This window comes from Giraffa tippelskirchi, chromosome 8, assembly GCF_054371585.1.
Source record: "Giraffa tippelskirchi isolate mGirTip1 chromosome 8, T2T-mGirTip1v1.2.pri, whole genome shotgun sequence".
Classification (NCBI taxonomy): Eukaryota; Metazoa; Chordata; class Mammalia; order Artiodactyla; family Giraffidae; genus Giraffa; species Giraffa tippelskirchi.
The window spans coordinates 114,338,685-114,354,144 of record NC_137282.1 but is presented as its reverse complement, the minus strand read 5'-3'; the positions used below and the strand labels follow the sequence as shown (position 1 = coordinate 114,354,144).

Sequence of the window (15,460 nt, the reverse complement as noted above, 5' to 3'; positions counted from 1 at the left end):
TGCTTAACCACTGGACCACTAGGGAAGTCCCTTATGCGCACATTAATAGCTACAACACCACGGAGAAAGTGACAAGGCAGGAAACGAGTCCAGGCATAGAGGAATTAGCGCTCACTCAGTGGATCAGGAAGGAGGTTATTGCAGAGCCGAGCCTTGAAGAGCGTGCAAAATCAGTCATTTCCCCTGGGGAAAATGCAGGCCCAGTGGCAGGAACAGTGGACGCTGGGTTTTGTCAGCCCGGCCTCTGTTCTTTGGTTTTGGACCTCAGCACCTAGTCTTTCTTTGAGCATCGGCCTCCCTTCCCGTCTCAGGCTATGTGGTTTGCATGAGGCAGACCCCAACCCCTGGCTACAGGGTGGCTATGTGGTCCAGGGCTGGCCAATCAGAGCATCTCATTCCTCTGACCACAGTGAGGGGTTTCAGGGAGGGCACATGACCCAATCTGAGCCAAGGAGAGGAATTCTAGGCCCCTCTAGGAAGAGAGATTTTGCCCCACCAGGGATAGTAAGAGACTAGGATGTCCTCCAGCAGTTGCTAGGAGCCACTCGGCCACCTGACAGGGAGACAGCCTGTCTTCCAGTGAGACCATGAGAGAAGACAGCCAGGCAGGGAGGGCAAGTCCCCAGAGCAGGTGGCATCCTTTGAGGCAGTGCCTAAAGCTCCCTCATCCCTGGGCGTATGTGTGCACACTTAGCCCCCTCAGTCGTGTTGACTCTCTGCGGCCCCATGGACTGGAACCTGCCAGGCTCCTCTGTCCATGGAATTGTCCAGGCAAGAATACTGGAGTGGGTTGCCATTTCCTGTTCCAGGGGATCTATCTTCCTGATCCAGGGATCGAACCCATACCTCTTGTCTCCTGCATCAGCAGGCAGATTCTTTACTACCAGTGCTACCTGGTAAGCTAATAAATCACCTTCTGTAAGGAGGCTGGTGTGAATTGGGCTTCTATCCTCGGATCAATAGAGTGAGCAGAGTAGAAGTAATAGTCGGAAAAGAGGTAGCAGTTGAAATTATGTTGGACCTTGACATTAATATTCGGCTGGAGATACAGAAATCAAATCTACCGTGTAAACTTTTCTTGAACACAATTTACAGGTTGGTTGATCAGAAAGCAGGATAATAAGACTCTTAAGAGCTTCAGCAGATGTACTGTTGTTTCAGTTCTGATTTTGACAAGGAAACAGAGGCTCAGAGATCCGAAGGACATGGACCACAGTGCTGCGAGGAGCCCCGCAGAGGGTGCAGTGGTGAGGAAGCAGTCATGGATGGGTGGGACTGGATGTGTGGAGGGCAGCGGACCTAAATATGGGCCAGAAAGAAGCAGTGGGCAAGGCACCCGGCAAGAGGCCTCAGGCTGGGCAGGACTTGAAGAGACCCAGTTTCAGGATCAGAGAGAACTGGGTTCACATCCTTGCTCTGCTGTTTCATTAGCAGGGTGATCTCGAAAGCCACTTCCTATCTGTGCCTGAATGCCCAGGTTTATAAAAGGGGTCAGTCCTGCACTGAACTCTAAGCCCTCTGATCACTAAGCCCCAAAACAGTCTCTGAAGAAAACAAACCGAGTTCCTGACGGGCCTCAGGAAGGTTATGTTTCTGGTCAGGGAAGTCAGGAAACACACAATTAGTTCATCATCAGCCTTCCCAAGTCATCCGGTAGGCTTCAGGGGGCAAGGAGATTTGTTTCACTACTGCCTAGCTCAGTACCTACCACAAGGCAGGCCTTCAAAAATAAGTCTTGAATGAATACGAGTAAACTAATAAAAAGGCAGTTACTATAAATAGAATACATGCTGTGGTAGAGAGTGACAAGGGATAGTTTATGACATGGTCAGAGGAGGCTTCTTGGAGAAGTGGGTATTTGAGCTGAGTCCTGAATGGTGAGGAAAGTCATATGAATAGCTGGGGGGAATGCATACCAGGCAGAAGGTGCAAAGGCCCCAGGGCTGCAGTCATGACTGGAGAGAAAGCCATGTAGCTTGGGGGGAAGCTGATGCTGGAGAGGTAGGCAGGGGCTGAATCCCTGCCGACCATAACAAGGCACTTGACCCTGACCTGCACCCAGTGGACAGCCGTTAGAGAGCTCAGCAGGGCAGGGGTGGGATCCGACGTGCGCGCTCGAGAGCTGCCTCTGCCTGCCGCGGGGTGGATAGAGTTCAGCAGGAAAAACAATGATGTATGTCACACACCTGGCACACAGTAGGGATCAATGAACTAGATGCTTCCTTCACTACCCCCAGTGCCACATCCACAAAGGCTGGATGTAGTTGCTTATTCGCTCAGTGGTGTCTGACTCTTTGCAACCCCATGGACTATAGCCCACCAGGCTCCTCTGCCCATGGGATTATCCAGGCAAGAATACTGGAGTGGGTTGTCATTTCCTCCTCCAGGGGATCTTCCCGACCCAGGGATGGAACCCCCCTCTCCTGCATTGACAGGCGGATTCTTTACCCGTGAGCCTTCCCACTGTCCATTCCAAGCCAAGAATGTGCTCTGCATCCTCCGGGTTCAGGCTGTCTCTAGCTACCCTCTGTGCACTCTTGATGGTCACAGTAAAGCCAACAGACTCAGATTTGGAGGAAAATCCTCTCCGCTTTTTGGTTACAGTAACAATCCAGGAGCCAGGGTGGGGAGGTGCCGGGTTGGGGGCGGGGGAGTGGGAGCCTTCTGTTCAATGTTGAGCCGTTCCCAACATACTTTTCAAACATTCGTTTGCTTTTGCCCAGTCTCCTCCGTAAGAGACATGCTTTCGGATGTGTTTTGAAAAATATTCCATATGCTAATGGAATGTCACCATCTGCCAAAGAAGGCAGAGCTGTTTTTAAAGGAAAAACTATTACAGAAATGAGGTATTCACAGAGGCGCACTAAAGAGCCCGAACGTCGCTGACCTGAGGCTGACCTGGGCTGCCTCGTGTTACCAACATGAAAAGGGAGTGAGAAAATCTGAGGCCAATTAACTTCTCTCTCTCCCCCTCCCACCCTCTCTTTTACTCCCCTCCCCTTCTTGGAGACATGATGAAATTTCCTGAAACAAAAACTCGCAGTCCGTTCTATAAAATGCTTTCGCCTCTGGTGGAAAAAGCCCCGATGGTCCCTTTTATCTCCTCATTCCTGAGGTGCAGATCTGGCCCGTCTGGATGTGCAGACGGGGCCGCGGGGAACGCTCCCAAGGCGCGAGAGAAGCCGGGCTGGGCGCGAGCGAGGCCCTCCCGGGCGTCCCGAGCCCTTGCCATCGGGTCCGGAGAGCGTGGCCCGGTCTTGGAAGGAGAGGGGAAGCGGGATTAGGTGTCCTGCGGCCTGATTAGCGGACAGGCATTGTTGCCCGGAAGGCCTGGGCCGCTCGGAAGGAGGAAGTGTTTGGGAAAGAAGGTTTTCCGAGTTGTGGGCGCGTCCTCCCGTCCCCGCCAAGCCTGCTGGTTATCACACCCCTACCTTTCCGGCGGCTTCTTCTCCCGCGCGGTCGCTGCCGTGTCCTCCTGCGCCCTCTTCTCGGGGCCCTGTGCCCCTGGACTCTGCGGCAGGCCTCTCTCTCCTCCACGGCCCGAGGCCCCGCCGCTTGCATATCTCCCAGGCACCTGCACTGTGCCTCCAGACGCTCTTCCACCCGCTCCGCCGGACGCCTCCTCCCCTCACCTGGGGGACCAAGTACCCCACCGGCTAGTTTGGTGCAGGGAGTGGCAGGGTTTCCCACCTCAAGGCCTTTGCACTTCCGCCCACCCAGCCCGGGGCCTTGTATGGCAGACTCCCGCCACCTGTCATTGAAGTCCTGGCTCAGATGTCTCCCAGGCCACTGCCCCCTGTGTCATCTCTTCAGAGCATTTATCACGATCTGAATTTATCTTGTGACTTCATGAATGTACGGGCAGTGTAGCCATTGCTGTGTGTAGTCCGCTTCTTCTCGGTGAATGTAAGTTTCCTGAGAGCAGGGACCACTTACATCCTCTTACATCTGTTAGAGCGGCACCTAGTGGCCCTCAGGAGACACAACCGCACAGAACAACAGGCGTCACTGTCAGCTCCAGCTACGCTTCCCAACAGCATTTCTACCTCAATACCCGTCCAGGGCTCCCTCGGAGGCTCCGCGGTCAAGAAGCCACCTGCGACGCAGGAGACGCAGGTTCGATCCCTGGATTGGGAAGATCCCTGGAGGAGGGCATGGCAACCCAGTCCAGTATTCTTGCCTGGGAAATCCCGTGGACAGAGGAGCCTGACAAGGCTACAGTCCACAGGGTTGCAGAGTCAGACAGGACTGAAGCGACTGAGCACACGTGAGCAATACCCCTCAAAACTGCTCTCCGTGTTCTGCCCCTAGTCCAGGCCTCAATCCGTCTCTCTGGAATCTACCAGCACGCATCCAGCTCCAAACACCACCGGTGGCTGCCCACTCCCCCCAGGACATGGCCCCCATCCCCTCCTGCTCCACGCTCTCCTCCACACCCCATGCGTTGCTGAAGGTGCACCATGCCCGTCTGCTAGTGACCAGAGGAGAGATGTCAGGGACACGCCAGTGAGAGGGCAGAGAGGTGTGCAGAGGGTCTGTTAATGCAAGGGCACTGCACGGCGTGAGGCCTGGCTCCTCAGGTGCCCACCGACAGGAAGAGGCTAGGCAGTGCGAAAAGAGGTCAGTCAAGAGATTCCGGCCAAGGCAGACTGGAATCCCGCCCAGGGCTCACTAGTGAGACACACCTGAGCTTCAGTTTCTTCGGCTGTGAAACGGTAATGGTATAATCGCGCAGGTTACTGTCAAGATGAACGCGCTTACCAGCAGGCCTGGTACTCACCAATGGTGGTTATTTTTATTTGTGCTGTGGTTGGTATTAATCACTCTCTCCCCTCCATCACCCACTCCCCTCAGTCCCAACACCTACAGGTATACTGAGGACTTAACACTGTCTCCTGTCTCCTTGGAGCTGAGGATACTGGCTTGTTGAGGTCTCCTCCTTCTTCCAGAAATATCCCTGGCAGATAGGACAGGCTTTTAAAACTGAGTTATTCTTAATAAAAAAAAAAAAAATTAACAAAAATAACTTGGTAGAAACATGATTCGGCTGGTCCATCTCCCTCTGTTCCATCCACTGAAGAGCCCGAGTCCTCATCGGGTCCCGTCCTCACCGGGAACAGTCAGCGTACTTCCTCGTCTTTCCCCCTCAAGAGGCCCTGATAGGCCTCAGCCTGCTTGTGCGTGTTTGAATTTGTCTCATATCACACCTTCCTAAACTCTAACCCTTATACTTTGCTCTGGAAATGCTGTACCATCTGTTTAAATGCCACAGTTGAAGCTACCAAAAAAAGCTGGCATCAAAAACCTGTTATGTACCAGGCACTGTGTTAGGCAGTTTAGATTATGTCATGTAACCCACAGTGATTTTAAAATACTGTCTCCACTTCCTAGATGAAGCAGCTCAGGTTCAGGGCAGGAAATGCCCTTGCCCAGGGGGCCTGCTGTCAATTAGCTAGCAGAGGTCTGGTCTCAAGCAAGGTCTGCCAGCCCCGAAGCTCATGTTTCTTTCCTCTCTGCCATCCAGTAGACCAGTGACCCTCCCTGGGTGGTCTTCATCAAGATCCAAAGGCCGTGGTGTTCTAAGAGCATTTCTTCCCAATCACTAGAGCTGAGGGATATTTGGGAGAACAAACACAACTCATGAGCACAGAAAGGTCCCTTGGATCTGAAAAGGGTGGAGGGAGTTTAAGTTGTAGTCACTGAGGTCTTCTCCCCCAGGACGTCAGCTTTGAGCTGTTCCTAAGGCATGCCCCACCACAGATTAAGTCTTTGGTGTGGTTACTTCTTGGTTCTGCCAGGCCAACCCACCAATAGCATATCTACTCTGAGAAATATAATCAAGCAATTCTTGGAGACAGGATAAGTAGATGGCCACAAACCTGAAAGCCATGGAACAAGACAAATCCATTTACAGGACAGCCTGCTTTCCAGGTTGCCCTGTGTCCACAGAGGAAATAATTACTTCTGAGCTGCACCACACTTCTTCCACATGGCTTCACACAACGATAAAAATTTTACAACACTGAGTGAGGATTTCAGCGCATCTGGGCAAGTAAACACCTGAAGATGGCCCTGTTCTGTTATCCCAGATGCTGACGGTCTATGAGGTGTTAGACCTAGCTCTGTGCAACAGACAGGGTTGGGAGATGTTGGCGCTCCCAGAGGCTTCCCCAGTTAGGAGACCAAGTCGACCTTAGACCTAAGTCCTGCCTTGCTTTAGCACGAACTCAATCCCAACACAAAAGCGGGCAGCTGGTGTGCATGCAATGCGTAGCAAGTACAAGCATGCTACCTATGATGTTAAATGTGACTGAAGACAGTGGCTGCCAGCTCTTGGCTCCTTCCTCCTCCTGTCTTTTCAAACACTTCTCCCTTTTTGGTCATTTTTCATTAACCAACCTGTATTGATACTGTGTGCCAAAAAGCTTATCATTAACTTGTTCCTTTTCTCTGGAATCTCTTTCCTTCTTCAAGAGTTGTTGCCATCTTGGATGCAATGCCTCAACAGGTCACTGCTAAAAATGCTTAAGATGGTGTTAATTCCAAGACAGCAAACTGGTGCTTGAGCGACTGACTTACGGGTCTCCTCATAATCTGGATTTTCAGTTCTTCTTAAAAATTTAGATGACGCATCACTATGTCTGCATTCCTGCAACAGGTCATCCAGAGCTGGAGCACGTCGTGTCCTCCAGGAATTGAGCTAGCGAAACCTTCTTTTACACATGAGGAAGTGGAGATCCAAAAGGGGTATTGCCACACGGCTTATTAGTAACAGGATGATCAGCCAGGTGGCCCAACCTCCTTTTTCCTTATTAACTAGAAAACAAATAGGCTGAAATGGCAAAGCACCACTTAGCCTGACTGTATATCCAAGGAGTTCTATGAAATCTGAGCATCTCACAGCTGTGAATTTCTTGCAGTAACATCACCTATCAAGGATAAAAGCAAACTAGTGTTCACTGTCTTGTGCTGACTGAACACCAGTATGTGAGGGCAGAAGACAGCTCGAGGGTGAAGATCTGGTCTGACACCCGAGTCTCTGCCCACTCTGCAGCACAGTCTGGGTTCAACATCTGCTGTTCCTAACGACTAGTCCAAATCACCAAGACAGTTTATCCTGTTTAGTGTTTAGGGACATAAAGACCTGTGATAAACAAGAGTTATTATAGGAAAAGTCAAGAAAGCACATCAACCTCAAGGAACTAAGTGACTTATAGAATATCATTATAACCAAATACTACGCAACCCTGAGCAAGAATGAGGTAGAATTACATGTACTGACGCAGGCTAATCCCAATACTAGATGAAACAGGTCAAGTACAGCAGGCTACCACAACTATTTCAGGGCATGGGGACAGCAGGTATGAAGCAGGTAGGTAGGCATTTGGGCGCGCACACACACACACCCTTCTTTGCACAGATTACTACCTGTCAGAAGGATTGGAGGCCTGAGGGTCAAGAGTGAAAGGGAAAACCACTGTGTACACCATCTTTTTATGGCTTGTAAATCAGCTTTCTTTAACCATACGCATAGGCTTCCCTGGTGGCTCAGAGGTAAAGAATCCACCTGCTAATGCAGGAGACATGGGTTCAATCCCTTTGTTGGGAAGATTCCCTTGGAGAAGGAAATGGCAACCCACTCCAGTATTCTTGCCTGGGAAATCCCACATACAGAGAAGCCTAGTGGGCTACACAGGGTCGCATAAGAGTCAGACACAACTTAGCAACTAAACCACAACAATCATATGTGTACTACCTATTAAAAAAATTTTTAGAAGAAAAATGAGTGGGAGCAAAGCTGTGTAGAATTACTCTGATTTCATCTCAAAACAGTCCACATAAACAACTGAGCTGCCTAAAGGCTGGTGCGAATCTACTTATCAGGAAAACTGCAACTACTCGGGACTTCTGAACAGAATTCTGAAGATACTAACTGTATTCCTTCTGCTTTAGTCCTCAGTAATGTGTCAATCTGCCAAAAGGAAAGACAATTTCATGTCCCTTAAAGGGCTGCAACTTAACTGTCCATGCCCCCCAACCCCCTGGATTCAGAGGATGCACTCCCACTCTAAGCCCTTGGGCACATTTAAGGGACCATTTTCACAGTAACTTTTGAAGCAATTAAGCACTTGTGGGAAGCAAATTAGCTGGGGAGGAGATCTGAACCAGCCTCCAGCTCCTGAGGTTAAAGTCAGCTTTCAGGAAAAGATCCCTGGGCAGGGACAGGCATTATCTCATACCAGTTCTCACAGGCCAAAAAAGAGTACTTTGCCTTCAACCTCATGGTACAGAGCAGATGTTTCTCTTTTTTTTTAATCTACAACTTTAATTGTATGTCACTGAATTACTGACAGCATGTTAACAGGTTTTTTTTTTGGGGGGGCGGGAATTTCTTAACAGAACATCATAGTATTGCAACACTTTATTAATACAGTATTGGCTTTGAATTAGCTGAAATAACAATTGCATGAACCCAGATCAGGTGTACTGCATAATACTCATACTTGATTTATTGACATTACTTAGCAATTTATTGGACAAAGGTCAAACTTTTTGTTTTTTATTAAGCACATTCCACAGTACAAAGCTGTCATGAATAATATCTGTACAATTTAACAGTTTTAATAGCTGTTCAGACACAAATTTATTTCAAACAGATAATTGGCAAACATAATTAATTACAAGTTAGAATTAGACTATCCCAGTGCTTTAAAACATTAATATAGCAGTAATTTACAGTTGCTCAATTATGGTTAGCAAAATAAAGTCCAGAGTACGGCTGGGAATTACTACTATAATCCCAGAAAGTCAGAATTCCTTGGGTGCCAAAGTCCCCTGCTATAATTTAGTAGGCACAATTCAAAGGTTGTGTGCATATTCAAAGGCCGTGATCTCCCAAGGAACAGGAACTTCTATATTAAACATGCAAAACAACAGAAAGTCCATCCATTCAGAAGCACTGCCTCCTCCCCCCTCCCTGCCCCGCCCTGGGCTCTCCTAACCAGTCTGCTATTAAAGCTGCAGGATGAAGAGCACTCAGTGAAGACAGCTTGCATAACCACTGTCAGGCTCACAACATCCACCTGATGAATGGAGATGTATCTTTTTATACTTTGAGACTCCTCAAAAATAGAAATTAATTTAATAACGTGTACGAGAAGGATGTTATTTTTTAAAAGGACAAAGGAAAACAAAAAACCCAACCAACCCAATAAGTAATCACAGACACACATGTTGATCCCCACACCATTCTTAATGCAAAAGGACAAAACAGAGCCCGGGTACCTTCCCCTCTGGGGGACAGTGTGCTTTCCCGGGAAGAGGTTTAGTCAACAGGAGGTTCTCATTGGTCCTTTAAAATGTCAGCGACCTTCCTTGATCTTTGGAAACAATGGCAAAGGGCAAATCAAAACCTAATACTGGACAAGGGTAAAGGAGGGCCGACCGGACACCAACATCCTTTCCATGCCGGTCAGCGTGACGGTGCCATTCACACATTTCCAGCTGTGGAGCGCCTGGGAGCCGGGGGAGCCTGCTGGGGCCAGGGCAGCAGGCACCAGGGACAAGGAAGATGGGGCACGCGAGCTTGAGGCTTCACACCACCTGCGAGGACCCTTCTACGCCACACGGGCCCCTGACCCAGCCTGACTGGGAACCCGGGCTCCAACCTGACCAGGACAGGATGCACAAATGCCGGAGGCGGGACAGTCAGTGAGGGGGGCTTTCTCGCCCTTCCCTTTCCAGGGTTACTAACACACAGAGCATGACCTGGGATGAGAAATCAGATGAAGGCCATGGGAAGTAACCACGAATACGGAGGAGTACTGATGAGGAAAAGAACAACAAAAACATTTAAGGTACCTCTCTTATTGTATACACTCCACAACAAACAAAACATTTTGTGTTAAACTTCAGAAATTACATCTTAAAACAAGATTCCCATTAAAACACACACACCACACACGCACAATGACAATGACAAAATAAAAACACCGTATGAATACTGCAGGAAGGGTTCTAGGTAATCCACATCGACCCTGGTAGCGGGTTCTTGAGCCCAGCCCATGGCTAAGTGCGAACACACTGTGTATTAGTGTCTCAGGCACGGGGGCCCTGACTCGAGCAACCTTGAGGTTAAACTGTTATGTACATTATTATCTACATGCGGACACAGTATTTTAAATTAGGAGGCAAGCACACATGTAAAGGTGTTACTCTACCAAATTTCAGGAGATGGTGGCGGGTACAGAGAACAGTTAACAAAAGAAAAGGAGCTATATCACCTGTTGGGAGATAACATAACCTGGCTTATAGTTCTTTAAATTAAAAGAAATTGGTACAGAAAGGAAGTATAATCCAAAAAAATATTACTCAATCCAGAGAAATGTTTCCATTGTCCAACATGTTCCTAATACAAGTCAGAATTCATCAAGACTTGGACGGTCAAAAGGAGAATGCTAACTTCTGAAAAGGAAAGCCCTGGACATTCTGGGTAGGTGTTTGGCACCCAAAATTTCACCGAAGAATGCTGCTTCTTAATATCAGACCAAAGTGCAAAGCAATATAAATTAGAGGCCAAGTCTTCTCTTGACGGTCGATTTACTTCTGCAAAACAGACTTTACGTTCCTCTCATATGAACAATTTACATTTGAAGCGTTAGATTTGTTTTCACTGGTAGGGGGAGGAAGTGGGCTTTTGTACTACTGAAAGTCGGTGAGGCTAAGGTATCCTTCTCAAAGCAGAGGCCAGAATCGGAGGTGAGAAATATTGGTACTTGAAGAGTTAGGCTGCTTTGCATCTACCCAGCGTCTAGAACCAATTCCAGCTTCTTAACTCAGCTGTGAAGAACTCCCTTAGGCATTTGGTAGCCGCGTAGCCAGTAGTTCAAGACTAGGAAACCCTGAAAAAAACCAAAAACAAACAAACGAAAAAAAAACAAAAACAAAGGAAGCATGGATGGATAGTCTGGTTGGATGTGAAGATATATATCACAGCCCATCCATCTCCACAAAGACACATACACTGCTGTGCACACGTTAACACTGATTGTCAAATAATCAGCATCAAAACAGAAGCTGCATGCTGTTTTGAGCGTACTACGTACCAGGCATCAAATTTATTTAAACCTCACAACAAACTTATGAGGCAGCAACTATTATACTCAGTTAACAAATGAGAGAACTGAGGCTCAGAAACATTATTTAGTTTAAAGCATTAGCCCTTATATCCTGGGATAAACCATGATGGAAAAGAATATATAAAAAAAGAATATATTTATGTGTATAACTCAGTCACTTTGCTGTACAGCACAAATTAACACAACATTGCAAATAAATTAGACCTCAAGGAAAAAAAAAGCATTAGCTTAAGTGACAGAGAGGGGATTCAAAGAGATGACTGACCCTGTACCCTATCATCTTTCACACTACTGCTAAAAGTTATGCATATAATATATGCTTAAAGTTACATTTTGTAATTAGCATTGTCTTTAATTTATGCTACCCAGAGCCCACCAGGGCCTCTCTTATGACAGACCAAGAGCCTTTATCTGTCACTGTAAAACAAAAAATATGTAAAAGCTAGTAAATAAAGTATTCCTTCTTTAAAAAAAAAAAAATTGGCTTTGCTGGGATCTTAGCTGCAGCACTCAAACTCTCAGCTGCAGCATGCGGGATCTAGTTCCCCAACCAGGGACTGAACCCAGGCCCCCTGCATTGGCAGTGTGGAGTCTTTTTTTTTTTCTCCTTTTTTATTTTTTTATTTTTATTTTTTTAATAAATTGGCAGTGTGGAGTCTTAACCACTGGATCACCAAGAAGTCCCTAAAGTATTCATTCTAAATAGAATGCTAATAGTCAGGAATTACTTCTTTTTGAAATAAAGTGGAGTGGAGTCGCTCAGTCGTGTCTAACTCTTTGCAACCCCATGGACTGTAGCCTACCAGGCTCCTCCGTCTGTGGGATTTTCCAGGCAATAGTACTGGAGTGGGCTGCCATTTCCTTCTCCAGGGGATCTTCCCGACCCAGGGATCGAACCTGGGTCTCCCACACTGTAGACAGACACTTTACTGTCTGAGCCACCAGAATGTGGCATTTTTGAAATACATCGTTTATAAAAGGAAAACACAATGCAGAGGGGGAGACAACTGAATGTTCTCTATTTTTTTTGACCATGAACTTGAGTGAGCTACCAGGTGGCACTAGTGATAAAGAACCTGCCTGCCAATGCAGGAGATGTACGAGACATAGGTGCAATCCCTGAGTTGGGAAGATTCTCTGGAGGAGGAAATGGCAACCCTCGCCAGTATTCTTGCCTGGAGAATCCCATGGACAGAGCAGCCTGGCAGGCCACAGTCCAAGGGGTCGCAAAGAGTGGGACATGACTAAAGCAGCTTAGCATGCATGACCTTGAGTGAGGAACATGTTTTAATCACAATCTCTACATTCACCCATGTATCTAAACACACACATACACACTCCTAACCAGAACATTCATGAAACAATACTTATCGTTACTATGAACAATGGAGGCTGACACTTTATACCCTAAATTTCACCCAAAGTCAAAATCCATTGAAATGATTTTACAACCACTAATAAGTTACAATCCTTTCCAAATACTACACTAAACCATTGGCCTGGAAGATCTAAGTAACCTTTAGGTCTAAAACTCTATGGTGTAAAAAAGAGAGAAAGAGAAAGGGGTGGGGGGTTGTTTTTTAAAGCTTTTGATTTGTTTTTAAAGCTTCAGTTCAGTTCAGTTCAGTCGCTCAGTCGTGTCCGACTCTTTGCAACCCCATGAATCGCAGCACGCCAGGCCTCCCTGTCCATCACCAACTCCCGAAGCCTACCCAAACCCATGTCCATCGAGTCAGTGATGCCATCCAGCCATCTCATCCTCTGTTGTCCCTTTCTCCTCCTGCCCTCAACCCTTCCCAGCATTAGGGTCTTATATACTATTTAAAGGCAATTTTCCTAAAAGGTTGGTAATTTTCACTAAGACCAAGAATCCTAGTAAGTTTCTCAATGAATTCAAGACAGATTCAACTTCATCTGCCACTATTTTCCCATGAAGGATATGAAGAGTACTTGAATTATTTAAAAAACATTAACACTCAGAGATTAGAAGTCAGCCCTCTCAAATGCTACTAGTGGGAATGTCAACAGATGTAACTCTTCTGCAGGATAACTCCAAGTATCAAAAGTCTTTAAATATCATACCTTTCAACCTAGACACTGCAGACATTTCTAGAATTCTATCCAAAGGTAATAAAGGGTTGGGCAAAGACTAAGCTGAAAGAATCATGGCAATGTGTTTTATAATAGCTAAAAGCTGGGACGAAAATATAAATATATAACAACAGGGCCATATCCAAACAATCAAATTTTATTTTGCCATTAGGAACAATAATTTAGATAAACAGTGACCTTGCTAACAGGCAATAATTTCACAATATGGGGGTGGTGGGGGGTGGTGGTGAAGCACAGTTATCAACCACAATTTTTAAAAGCCTGAAAGGCTACATACAAAGGAGTTAATAATAGCAAACCAAGGAATTTATTCTCTTCTTTTGGCTTACCGACTTTTACTAATTTCCAAATAATGATCCTATATTGTCTTCTAATAAAAAAGAGAGCTACTATATACATAGCTCTTAGAAGTCAGTAATTTTTAAAAAAATGACTCAGCAAATAAATCTACTGCTTAACTTCCCAACATAGAAATACTCTTACCTTGTATTTTAGGGGTAAATATCTCACTGCAAGGTTAAATCATCATTATGGTAGTGCTTCTTATTATGCACAAATCTTACAGTATCACATGGTAATAATTTTTTCTTGTTACAATAAATGAAAAGAACTTGGAAAAGAGCAATAAAATTTAGAAAGCTGACTGCCAAAGTTGTCAAAAGTAGTTCACTTTGAAGAGACAAACACATTTGAGGTTTCAACGCTTGTGCTGCTTAAAAAGCAGATAAGATTTTTCCACTGATTTGTAACTGTGGATCACAACAACGCAGTTGTTCTTAGGCTCCCAAAAAGGGGGTGAGAGGAGGGATGGGAAGAAGTGACGCTACGGTTTTCTTTCCAGCAGAGCCAATGAGAGAGAGAGCCCTGGTGATCATTATTTGATCTCTCAATCAAAGGAACCGTGTTTCAGGGCAGTTTCACGATGTCTATAAAAGTTGTCCAATTTGTGAAAGTTTACTATGTTCTTTGGAATAGATAATTCTATTAGATAATAGATAGATTATAGATAATAGATAGATATTAGATAATAGATAACAGATAATTCATCTATCAAATGCGCCAGAGGGGGGAGAAAACACATTACACATGTCTTAGATTTTATCATGTGCTTCTCTAGTAGCGCGGCACATTTCAAAACTACCAAAGAGATACATTTAAGTTGCTGTATGATACACCTATCCTCTGATCCCATCCATTTCAGAAGGTCAGTCACAGCTGGAGTTGTCCATGTTCTGTTTTACGCATATCTCCAACATGGGAAAAATAAAAGCAGAGGCATTGGGATACAACAAAAGCAATGCAGAGAGAAATGTATAGCTTAGAATGGAAGTTAAGAATGGAATCAACTTCACAAAAGATGTGCAGACTTCGACACTAAAAACTGCCAAGACACTGCTTAAGAGAAACTGAAGAAGATTTAAATGATAAAGAGATACTGGGTTATGGGTTAGAAGACTCAACATTTGTTAGAGATGGAAATTCTCCCCAAAATGATCTTTAGACTCAATGCGGTTCTGATCATAATCCCATAAACTTCATAGAATTTGACAATTTCATTCAAAAATGAGTATGAAAACCAAAAGGACCTAAAAGAATCAAAACAATGTTTTTAAAGTTGACTTATTATACAGTGTGGTACTGGCAAAAGGAAAGCCATAGATCACAGAACAGAATAGAGGCCAGAAAAGCAACTACAAACAGGTGGGGAATTGATTTTTTGACAGAGTACTACAGCAATTCAATGGGAAGAGGATAGTCTCTTAATCCAATAGAGCTGGAATGACTAGATGGCTGTATACAAAACAAGAACAATGACACTATACACAAAAATCAACTCTAAATAGATCAAAGACCTAAATATAAAAGCTAAGCTCTTACAATGATGCTGGTCCAATCAGGGTAGTCACTAGCTACATGTAGCTGTTTTAAGTTTAAATGAAGTATAATTAAATATAATTAAAAATGCTATTCAATTCAATTTAAATGTAATTAAAAACTCAGTTCCTAAATCAAACTGGACACATTTCACGAGCTTAATAGCTACATATGGCTCATGACTACCAAAGTGGATGGTGACAGCTGTAGAAAACCGAAATGAATTTAGTGAAAGAAAGGTCAGTGTTTGCTAAGGCTACGGTGGGATCAGGTTCTGACACAAGGGAACTTCTGGGGGGTGATAGAAACGTTCTTATCTGGATTGTGGAGGAAGT

At 45.5% G+C, this 15,460-nt stretch overlaps 1 protein-coding gene across 24 annotated transcripts in view; it reads right to left on the bottom strand.

Moving 5' to 3' along the window:
* Positions 1-15,460, bottom strand: part of FBXW11 (F-box and WD repeat domain containing 11) — a 188,193-nt gene that overhangs the window by 53,180 nt on the left and 119,553 nt on the right. For 12 of the 24 annotated variants that reach the window (XM_081520727.1, XM_081520738.1, XM_081520735.1 and 9 more), the window contains one exon: positions 8,530-10,901. The exons of the other annotated variants lie outside the window; for them this stretch is intronic. The gene's annotated coding sequence lies outside the window, so the exon portion shown is untranslated. Of the gene's footprint in view, positions 1-8,529; positions 10,902-15,460 lie in introns of those variants that run through there. 24 annotated transcript variants of the gene reach the window in all.